Source organism: Chiloscyllium plagiosum, chromosome 21, assembly GCF_004010195.1.
Source record: "Chiloscyllium plagiosum isolate BGI_BamShark_2017 chromosome 21, ASM401019v2, whole genome shotgun sequence".
NCBI classification, from domain to species: domain Eukaryota; kingdom Metazoa; phylum Chordata; class Chondrichthyes; order Orectolobiformes; family Hemiscylliidae; genus Chiloscyllium; species Chiloscyllium plagiosum.
Genome location: NC_057730.1, coordinates 45,158,129 through 45,169,107, shown reverse-complemented (window position 1 = coordinate 45,169,107; position 10,979 = coordinate 45,158,129). Strand labels below are relative to the sequence as shown.

Genomic DNA, 10,979 nt, shown 5'->3' with positions numbered 1-10,979 from the left:
CTAGCTTATCTCTCCCCGCTTCAGGCTCTCTGCCTTTATTCCTGATGAAGGGCTTTTGCCCGAAACGTCGATTTTGCCTGTCCTCGGATGCTGCCTGAATTGCTGTGCTCTTCCAACACCACTGATCCAGAACAGGGGAAATGGTGGAGGCTGGTACAATTACAATATTTAAAAGGAATCTGGATGGGTAAATGAATAGGAAGGGTTTAGAGGGATATGGGCCAAATGCTGGCAAATGGGACTATATTAGGTTAGGAAATCTGTTTGGCATGGATGAGTTGGACTGAAGAGTCTGTTTCCGTGCTGTACATCTCTATGACTCTGTAAGAGCATAACCTCCCTTAAGTGTCTTGTCCAAGGTTCACTCTGCAAGCAACACCACCAAAACAGTCTATCTGGTCATCCATTCATTTCGAGCTGGGATCTTGTGTGGAAAATGTCTGTCTGCTCACAACAATGATTGCGTTTTGGAACTTTGTGAAGAGATGATAAAAATGTAATCATTTGCTTACTTGCACAACCACAGAATCAAAACAAGCGACAGATGGAGAAAGTGAGCGCTGCAGATGCTGGAGATCAGAATCAAAGCAGGTGGTGCTGGAAAAGCACAGCAGGTCAGGCAACATCCGAAGAGCAGGAGAGTCGACTGTTTAGAGCATCCTGATGAAGAGCTTATGCTTGAAACATCAACAACATTTCTCCTGCTGCTCAGATGCTGCCTGACTGGCTGTGTTTTTCCAACGTCATCCTTTTTGAATGGACAGCAGGAGCCTATCACATCAGGTTCTGGGAGACCAACCACTGGGAGCGAATGGCTGGACCAGTTTGCTGCCTCCAAGTGCATCTTAACAAGAAGAGGTTCTTGTTTTAAATGAGATGCAGTTTATTCCAGGATAGCAATAGGCACAAGTTACAGCTTCTGGTGTGTAATCGCATGGTTTCGCAGTCTAAAACACCAGATGCCTCCAACATTAACTCCTTCAGAACAACTACAACAGATTTATTCATGTCGATGACAGCTGAAAATTAGCCATCCGGTCTAATCTAATCTCACTTTCCAACTGTATCTAGGAAGGCATTTCAGGTGTACACCCAGCAATGTCTTCAATGTCATGATGGTTCCTTCCTTGTTATATTAGGAAATGCTTCTGAAGGCATTAACATACATGGTACATTGGCTCTATCCGTCTGATCGATATCACACACAGTCAGTAAATGGAGACATGCAGTGCTAACTTTCGGAAGGAGCAGATAAGAGTCATAGAGATGTACAGCATGTAAACAGACTCTTCGGTTCAACCTGTCCATGCCGACCAGATATCCCAACCCTATCTAGTCCCACCTGCCAGCACCCAGCCCATATCCCTCCAAACCCTTCCAAATGCCCCTTAAATGTTGCAATTGTACCAGCCTCCACCACTTCTTCTGGCAGCTCATTCCATACACGTACCACCCTCTGCATGAAAATGTTGCCCCTTAGGTCTCTTATATCTGTCACCTCTCACCTTAAACCTATGCCCTCTAGTTCTGGACTCCCATCCACTTTGTCTATTTACCCTATCCATGCCTCTCATGATCTTGTAAACCTCTAGAAGGTCACCCCTCAGCTTCTGACATTCCAGGGAAAACAGCCACAGCCTGTTCAGCCTCTCCCTGTACCTCAAATCCTACAACCCTGGCAATCTGCTTGTAAATCTTTTCTGTACCCTTTCAAGTTTCACAACATCTTTCTGATAGGATGGAGAGCATAATTGCACGCAATATTCCAACAGTGGCCTAACCAATGTCCTGTACAGTCGCAACATGACCTCCCAACTCCTGTACTCAATACTCTGACCAATAAAGGAAAGCATACCAAACACCTTCTTCACTATCCTATCTACCTGCGACTCCACTTTCAAGGAGCTAGGAACCTGCACTCCAAGGTCTCAGGCCTCCAGTCTGAAAAACAACCCTCCACCACCACCCTCTGTGTTCTACCTTTGAGCTAGTTCTGTATCCAAATGGCTAGTTCTCCCTGTATTCCATGAGATCCAACCTTGCTAATCAGTCTCCATGGGGAACCTGATCAGGTCCTGGGGATTTATCCAACACTTGCTCCTCTGTAATATGGACATTTTGCAAGATGTCACAATCTATTTCCCTACATTCTATATCTTCCATGTCCTTTTCCACAGTAAACACTGATGCAAAATTCTCATTTAGTATCTCCCCCACCTTCTGCGGCTCTACACAAAGGCCACCTTGTTGATCTTTGAGGGGCCCTATTCTCACCCTAGTTACCCTTTTATCCTTAATGTATTTGTAAAATTCCTTTGGATTCCCCTTAATTCTATTTGCCAAAGCTATGTCATGTTCGCTTATTGCCTTCCTGAGTTCCCTCTTAAGTATACTCCTACTGCATTTATACTCTTCTAAGGATTCACTCAATCCATCCTGTCAATGCCTGACACATGCTTCCTCCTTTTGTCGTCCAGCATTCCCTATACCTACGAGCCTTTCCTTTCACCCTAACAGGAATATGCTTTCTCTGGATTCTCGTTATCTCATTTCTGAAGGCTTCCCATTTTCCAGCCGTCCCTTTACCCGCGAAGATCTGTACCCAATCAGCTTTTGAAACTTTTTATCTGTACCAACATCCTGATAATTTTACCTGAAGTAATGTAATTGTACTTCTTGCAATTGTACTCATGCAGAAGCCCTTCCTGTTATCAAAGAGCCTTCTCCGTCAAATTCCACGGTGCTATATACTTTACCTCTCAACACTTAATATAAACCAAAGGCAAAGGATGATTGGTGGCATTGACTTAGTTCAAAAAATCTTACCCTGTACTGTATACTGGTAGAGGTGACAAATACCACAAGGAGTGGGTCACCTGGGAAAATACCACCAGTTCCAGATTTCTAACATACTTTGGGCTCTGTCTATTCAGAGGCAGGACAGTGCGATTGTAGTTATTGGCTTCCTTTATTGGTCAGAGTATTGTGTTATTGGCTGAACAGGGGCTTTTTTTCTTCCTTGTTGCTGATAAGTGCGTTGTGGTGGAGCCACAATCTCCACTCAAAACCTTGCAAGCTCCAAACATAAAACGCAGGGGGCTCTGGGCAAACAACAACACCCCCTTGTAGCTGAGCTGTCAGCAAGATGCACCCAGTGCACCAGTTCAAGAACAGTGAGTTCATCCAGTGTCCTGGTCAATGTTTATCCCTCAACCTCAATAATGTAAAAACAAAGATTATCTGATCATTATTACATTGCTGTTTGTAAAAGCTTGCTGTGCACAAGTTGGTTGCCATGTTTCATACAATAGTGACTATATTCCAACGGTACTTATGGACAGTTTGCGACACTAAAATCATGGAAAGTGATATAGAACAATTTGCATGTCCTTTCTTTATCCATAATACCCAACAAGGGATTATTTTGGATTTTGATAGACTATTAAATGCTATATATTGAAAGCCTAGTTAGTGTGCCTATATGAGTGTTCAGCACCATCACAGGATCACTTTGATAATTAAAGAGGAATGCATTACTCTATGTTGCAAAATTCTCTTCCCGCTGCAGTGATGATAAGCTAATCACGCCAAAATGCTGATCTCTCTTGTCCTTTCACGTTAAGGTTAAGAGAACATTACAAGGTCAACGAGATCAAAGACTTGGCATATCCGGTTATCAGTTTGTCAGAAGTATGGTGATAAAGCAAACCAGCCAAATACTACTTGGTAAAACTATGTGAAGTACTTCCATGGAAACTAGTGCGGAATGAGAATGGCTCACAATGCTGCAGGCATTTAGAGGTGGAACAACGTAGAACTCATGGTGACTGGTGTTATTATCAAATGATCTATTGCTGGAAATAAATAATGGAGTGTCCAGAAGAATCAAAGATTAATGAGACTACAGCTTCCACTCTGAGTGGAGTCCAGTAGTTGACACGGTCAGAAACAACATTCCGGTACATTCCATGAGTGGATATTCTGACCGACTGTTATATATGGGTCTAAAATGATGAATAATTGATTGATGTGGCAAGCTGTGAAAACTGAAAGAACTGCGGAACTCAGAAAGAACTCAGAAAGAAAAACAGAAGTTGCTGGAAAAGCTCAGCAGGTCTGGCAATATCTGTGGAGAGAAATCAGAGTTAGTCAGAGTTAACTGAGGAAGTTCTGAGGAAGGTCCCGAAACATTAACTCTGATTTCTCTCCACGGATGCTGCCGGACCTGCTGAGCTTCTCCAGCAACTTCTGTTTTTGTTACTACCTAAATGTGACATTGTTGTAGTGACTTGAGCTCAGTAAAGAAGGATTTTTTTTGTAGGAGACAGACCACAGTGCTTCTAACAATCCGTGTGGATTAGGTGACAGTCATAGAACCTGTAGTTGCTTGCAGAAGTGAATGAAGTTGCCACAAAATGAGCAATCTTAGGTACAAGTACCTAGGCACAGGATCATAAGAACAAAGGAGAAAGTAAGAACAAAGTTAAAAGCTGAACATTGCAATAATTATTGTTATAATTAAAACATATGAAATAAGGTTAAAAGTCACACATTGCAGACCTTCTTAGTTTTAAGTCAAGAATAAAGAAATAAAGCTGCAAGTTCAAACATTACCTCCTTAAGTGCTTAGCCACGGTGGGACTGCACATCAGGGAATCACCTTGAGACGGGAAGTCAATGCTAAGGCCATGCTGGGCCAAGAGACCATCAGGTACGGCCAAAATGACCACTATGCCCGGTTATGAGGATTAGGCAGGAGAAAGCACAAAGGAAGCTGGTCATTTTGGAGAACTTGTGTAGACATGATGGGCTGAATGGCCACCTTCCACACTGGAAAAGTTCCACCATTTTATTGAATGCCACAATTGACTGCAGCGGTTCAGGAAGGCAGCTCACCACCACTGTCTTGAGGGCAACTAGGAACGGGTAATAAATGCTGGTCAGCCAGTGACGCCCACATTCCATGTGCGAATTAATAAAATCTTAATTTGTTTCCTTCACATTGGTCTCATGCCTTGATTTTCACTCATGAGCTAAATGATCAGGGAACTCAAATTTAGAGACGGTAAGGGCTGCAGATGCTGGAAACCAAAGTCAATAGATATGAAGCTGGAGAAGCACAGAGGGTCAGAGAGCATCCGAGGAGCAGGAAAGTCAACGTCCTGAAGAACGGTTTCAGCTCGAAACGTTGACTTTTCTGCTTCTTGTCTGACCTGCCGTGCTTTTCCAGCTTCACATCTATTGAATTCAACTTTACGTTCCTTTTATTATTGGTTAAGGACTTCTAATTCCAACAATGAAGCGGTTGGATATCACTGAAACCAGGGGCGTGAAGGGGTTAAAAAGCTGTCTAGCCAATAGGAGCTGCTCATCAATTCTGTAGATTGACTCATCCATCTGGGTTTGTAATGCTTTGGGAATGTGCTGGATAATTCAGATCCTCAGTAAATTATAGCCTGTTGCTTGACATTCCTATCGTGTCATGTTGGCGGTGGACCTGACCTCTCATCTGAACCTATGAACTTCTGCATCTGTTGCAACCATTCACAAATCAGCTGTCAGCCCATTTTGTGATCAATGTACCATCTTACTGGGGGCACATGTGGAAGGGGCTTGTACAAGGTGGATTTAAGGGGACGGTATTGTCGCCCATCTGTTAATCCAGAATCTCAGGCTAATAAACCTGGGTTCAAATCCCACCACAGCAGATGGCGAAATTTGAATTCAATAAAAATCCGGAACTAATGCTGACCATGAACCCATTGCTGATTGTTAGACAAACCCATCTGGTTCACTAATTCCCTTCAGGGAAGCAAACGGCCATCCTTACCTCGTTTGGGTTACATGTGACTCCAGAACCACAGCAATGTGGTTGACTCTTAACTGCCCCCTGGACAATAAATGCTGGCCTAGCCAGCGATGTCCTCATCTTGTGAATGATTAGAACAAAATAAAAACTCCAGATGTAGTTCCAAACCACTCAGCCGAGAAAGGTTCTGAATTTGTGTTGCAGATAAACAGAAACACTAATTACATTGGTTTTGTTCCCTCACCGATTACTGACTCAGTTAGCCTGTGGCAGAGCGAGAGGATTGTGCTACAGTGAAGAAAGCACAGGACTAGTAATCCAAAAGCCCAGACTGATGTTCAGGGGCATTGCTTCAAACCTCACCACTGCAGCTGGTAAAATTTGAATCCAGTGACTAAATCTGGAATTGAAAGCTAGATGCAGTGATGGTGACCCTGAAACACTATCATTGATTGTTGTTAAAAGCCCATCTGGTTCACTAATGCTCTTTAGGGAAGGGAATCTGCCATCCTTACCTGGTCTGGCCAACATGTGATTCCTAACCCACAGCAATGTCGTTGACTCTTAACTGCCTGGCAATACCACTCACTTCCAGGATAATTAGGGATGAGCAACAAATGGTTTTGCCAGTGAAACCCACCTCCCATGCAATCTTTTTTTTTTTAAAAAGCCACAGCAATGTTCTGCAGCAATCTGTTCTACAGATTCACCACCCTCAGGCTGAAGAAATTCCTCCTCATCTCAGTTCTAAAGGGACGTCCCTTCACTCTGAGGCTGTGCCCTTGAGTCCTAGTCTCTCCTACTCGTGGAAGCATTTTCTCCATGTCCACGCTCTCCTGTCTTCTCATTATTCTCTAAGTTTCAATTGGATCCCTCCCTTAACCTCTAAACTCCATCAAGTACAGACCCAGAGTCCTCAGCTGCTCCTGATGTGGCAAGCCCTTCATTCCCAGCATCACTCTTGTAAACCTCCTCTGGACTCTCTCCTTGCTTAGATACGGGACCTCAAAACTGCTCACAAATGCAGTCTGACCTGATCCTTCTGCTGCCTCAACAGTACATCTCTGCTGTTGCAGTCGAGAGCTTTTAAAATGAATGCTAACTTTTCATTTGCCTTCCCAGCTGCCAACTGAACCTGCAGGTTAACCTTAAGAGAATCCTGAACTCCCAAATCCCTTTATGCATCAGATTTCCGAAGCCTTTCCCCAGTTAGAAAATAGTAGTCGCCTCTATTTTTCCTATCAAAGTAGGAATCCTTCCTCACATTTTCACACACAGCATTGCATCTGCCACCCACTCTCCTAGCCTGTCCAAGTCCATTGCAGCCTCCTGGCTTCCTCAGCATGACCCATTCCTCCAACTATCCATCTGCAAACTTAGCAACAAAGCAACTCGGTCCCTACATTCTATGACATTACTATGGTAGGCATTTCTATAGTACCTTTCCAACCTCAGGACATTCCAAAGTAATTTACAACCAATGAAAGTTTTGAAGTGTAGCCGCTGTTGCAATGTGAAAAGCACGACAGCTGATTTGGGCCCAGCATGGTCCCATAAACAACAACATGATACCGGCCAGATTAGTCTGTCCTTTTTCAGTGATGCCAGGAAATATTGACCAGGAAATCTGGAAAGTAATATGTGCTTCTCGTTGAAGAAGCATTTGAAAAGGACAATAGTTGGCAATTTCATTGGAGCTGCTCCCATTCACAATTAGTGTGACAGTCTGCAGTAACCGCCATTAACAGGCAGTATGTCAAAATATCAGTGCAGGAGCAAGTCTGACAAAATTCTTGATCAATAGTTCAGTGACATTCATTTCCAAACCCATAGCGATGAGAGAAACTAGCCAAATAAATTTAGTAAAAATTTACATTTAATAAATTTATTATTTAATTGTCTCCTGGAACTCAATGCAGAAAACAATCCCTGGAGGACAAGTCTTTGAGGCGCTATTATGATGCTTCAGGCTGATTTACCAAAGTAGAAACTTCTGGCAGTGTTCTTTTGAAGAGAACAAGGTCAATATTTTAAGTATGATTTTTCATCAGATCTTTTATGATGAGGATAATGAAGGGTCTTTTGCAAAGTATCAATTAATTCTTTTCTCAAGATGATGTGTATCGCCAGCATTTCAGTTGTCGTCACTGGTGGATTTCGTTATTATCTATTTGTCTACACTGGTCTATGTGTGACAGCTAAAAGGTTATGAGGTTGTTGTCTTGGCTGGGGAGCCGATTTAATGACATGAAGGAATGTGTGCACTGCAAGCTGGGCAATTCTCAGCCTCCCCCTCAGTAACCAGATAGCTGCAGTGTCTCGGTCCTTTGGATTAGATCTAATTACCTTCAATGTAACCTTAGTGAGGAATGGGAGGATTCACTGCTGCACAACATAATGTTCTTCCTAGGTTAATGCTGCAGGGTCTTATTAATTACCCACTTCAAGAACTAAACATAGCACGCCAAACTGGGGCATCTTTACACGCAATTGCAGACTCATCTACGTTGAGAAGTAAAGTTAGATGCTCCAGAGGGTATGAATTTCATCCTGCCACTCAAAATGGGTCTATAATAGTTACTGCTTTGACCAATTCCCCAGTACCCAGGCTGTTCTCAATATTGAGAACAGTTTCTCCTGATCCGACTGATCACTGGGCTGTACTATAAGGGGTTAAGTGTGACTGTGATACGGAAAGAGGACACAGAATCACATGATGTGATGAGATGTCACATGATCGTGCTCTCTTGTGACCTTGTGGCAAGATGAAACTGCCATACGATGTTTCTTAACTAAATTTAATGTCTTCCTTAACTCAGCAGACTCCAAGTATTTTTCCACGCACAACAAAAATAGGGACAGTCCTGGGATGGGAAAACTTAAGTTTTGTCGCAGGTTGAGACTTTTCTCCTTGGAGAAGCGAAGGTTGAGAGGAGATTTGATAGGGATATTCAAAATAACAAGGAATCAGGACAAAAGGCAGAAATCATTTCCATTTGGAGAAGGACCGAGAACCAGATTGCACAGATTTAAATTAATTGTCAAAAGAACAACTGATGATACACGGGAAATCTTTTTAATACAGCAAGGGCTTAGAGTATGAAATGCACTGCCTAAATGTGTGACGGAGATAGGATCTATTGAGTATTCAAAGGAGAGGCGAATTATTAGCCACAGTGGGAAAATGTGACAGACTGTGGGAAAATGGTGAGGCAGCAGCACGTAGTGAATCGCCCTTTCAGAGGAGCAGATATGATGGGCTGAAAGGCCTCCATCTGAGCTATAATCACCCTATGTTCCCATGCAGCACCATCAAGGGGTACTCTGCTCTCTGGCAATCCCATTTTATACATTCCAAACTGCCAGCTGTCGCTCAGAGGGGAATATTCCTGCCTCAGAGTCCAAAGGCCACAACCCAGAGGACAACATCTAGGCTGATCCTCCAGTGCAGCAATGAGGGAGTGCCACACTGTTTGAAGTTCCGTCTTTTGGGTAGGATAATATCCCACCTGCCTGGTACAGATGTAAAAGACTATGCAGGAGAGAGTGGTTCTATTGTCATCAGAGCAGTAAGACAACAAGAAGTAGCAGCAGATGTAAACTCTGCCATTCAATAGGATCATGGCCGATTTCCGCTGTTCCCATAATCCTTGACTCCCTTACAGACCAAAAATTTGTCCAGGTCAACTTGATGCACAAGTTTCAACAGCTGTCTGTGATAAAGCATTCCACAGATTCACAACTCTCTGAGAGAAAATAATTTCCTCCCCACTTCTGTCTTAAATTGGGTGAGCCCTTACACTGAGATTACACCATCTAGACATTCCCACACGAGGAGTCAATCTTTCTGGACTTACTTTATCATGCCACCTAAGAATCTCGTATGTTTCAATAAAATCTCTTTCTTCCAAACTCTAAGGAGCACAGGCCCAGTCTACTTAATCCCTTCTGCGAACAGGAACCTTCAATACCAAGAATCAACCTAATGAATCTTCTCCAGATACCAGGATACCTTTTCTCAGATGAGGAGACCAAAACTGTTCAAAATATTCCAGGTATCTTCTAACTAGTGCCTTGTATTGTTTAGCAAGACATCCCTATTGATAAATACCATTCCTTTGAAATAAAGGCCAACATTCCATTTGCCTTCTGTATTATTGGCCAAAGCTGGATGTTAGCTCCTTGTGATTCTTGGGCAAGTACCCCCAAATCCCTCAGGGCTGCAACATTCTGCAGTTTTCCTCCAATTAAACAATATTCAGCTCCTCCGTTCTTCCTGTTAAAGTGTATAACATCAAGTCTTCCACATTATATTGCATCTGCCATGTTGCCCACTCGCCTAATCGTGTCCATATCTCTCTTTGTGTCATCTTCATCACTTGCCTTCCCCTTATTTTTGTCATTTTGTCAATGTGCTGCTACATTTCCTACCTTTCAGGAGTATTTCATTGGCTATAAAACATCTTGGAACATCCTGCACTTGTGCAAGGCATCGAGCCATCGAGATCTACAGCACAGAAAAAGACCCATTGCATCTGCACCAGTCAAAACCAAAAACTTAACTATTAGAGTCATAGAGTCATACACATGGAAACAGACCCTTCGGTCCAACCAGTCAATGCCGAACATAATCCCAAACTAAACTAGTCCCACCTGCCTGCTCCTGGCCCATATCCCTCCAAACCTTTCCTATTCATATACTTATCCAAGTGTCTTTTACATGTTGCATTGTACTTGCATCCATCACCTCCTCAGGGAATTCATTCCACACATAAAACACCCTCTGTGTAAAATAATTGCCCCTCATGTCTTTTTTAAATCTCTCACCATAAAAATGTGCCCCTAGTCTTGAAATCCCCCATCCTCGGGAAAAGACAACAACCATTAATTCTGTCTATACTCCTCATTATTTCATAAACCTCTATAAGGTTGCCTCTCAACCTCCTACACGCCAGTGAAAAAAGTTCCAGCCTTTCTTTATTCTACGACCTTTCTTGGTAAGTAGTCATTGGGAATTTTCATGCCAGTAAACACTGTGCCATGGTGATCATACAAAACCATTGGGGATTCTCCCAGACTCCCACAACTGCAATGGTAATCCTGGAGAAATGATATAGAAGTTGTCAGCTGTTCAATGCGTTTTTTTTTTGCTCATCCTGCAGCCCCACCC

At 43.0% G+C, this 10,979-nt stretch overlaps 1 protein-coding gene across 3 annotated transcripts in view; it reads right to left on the bottom strand.

Annotated features, from left to right (window-relative positions):
• Positions 1-10,979, bottom strand: part of LOC122560401 (putative protein MSS51 homolog, mitochondrial) — a 32,749-nt gene that overhangs the window by 8,610 nt on the left and 13,160 nt on the right. The gene's annotated exons all lie outside the window — the stretch shown is intronic.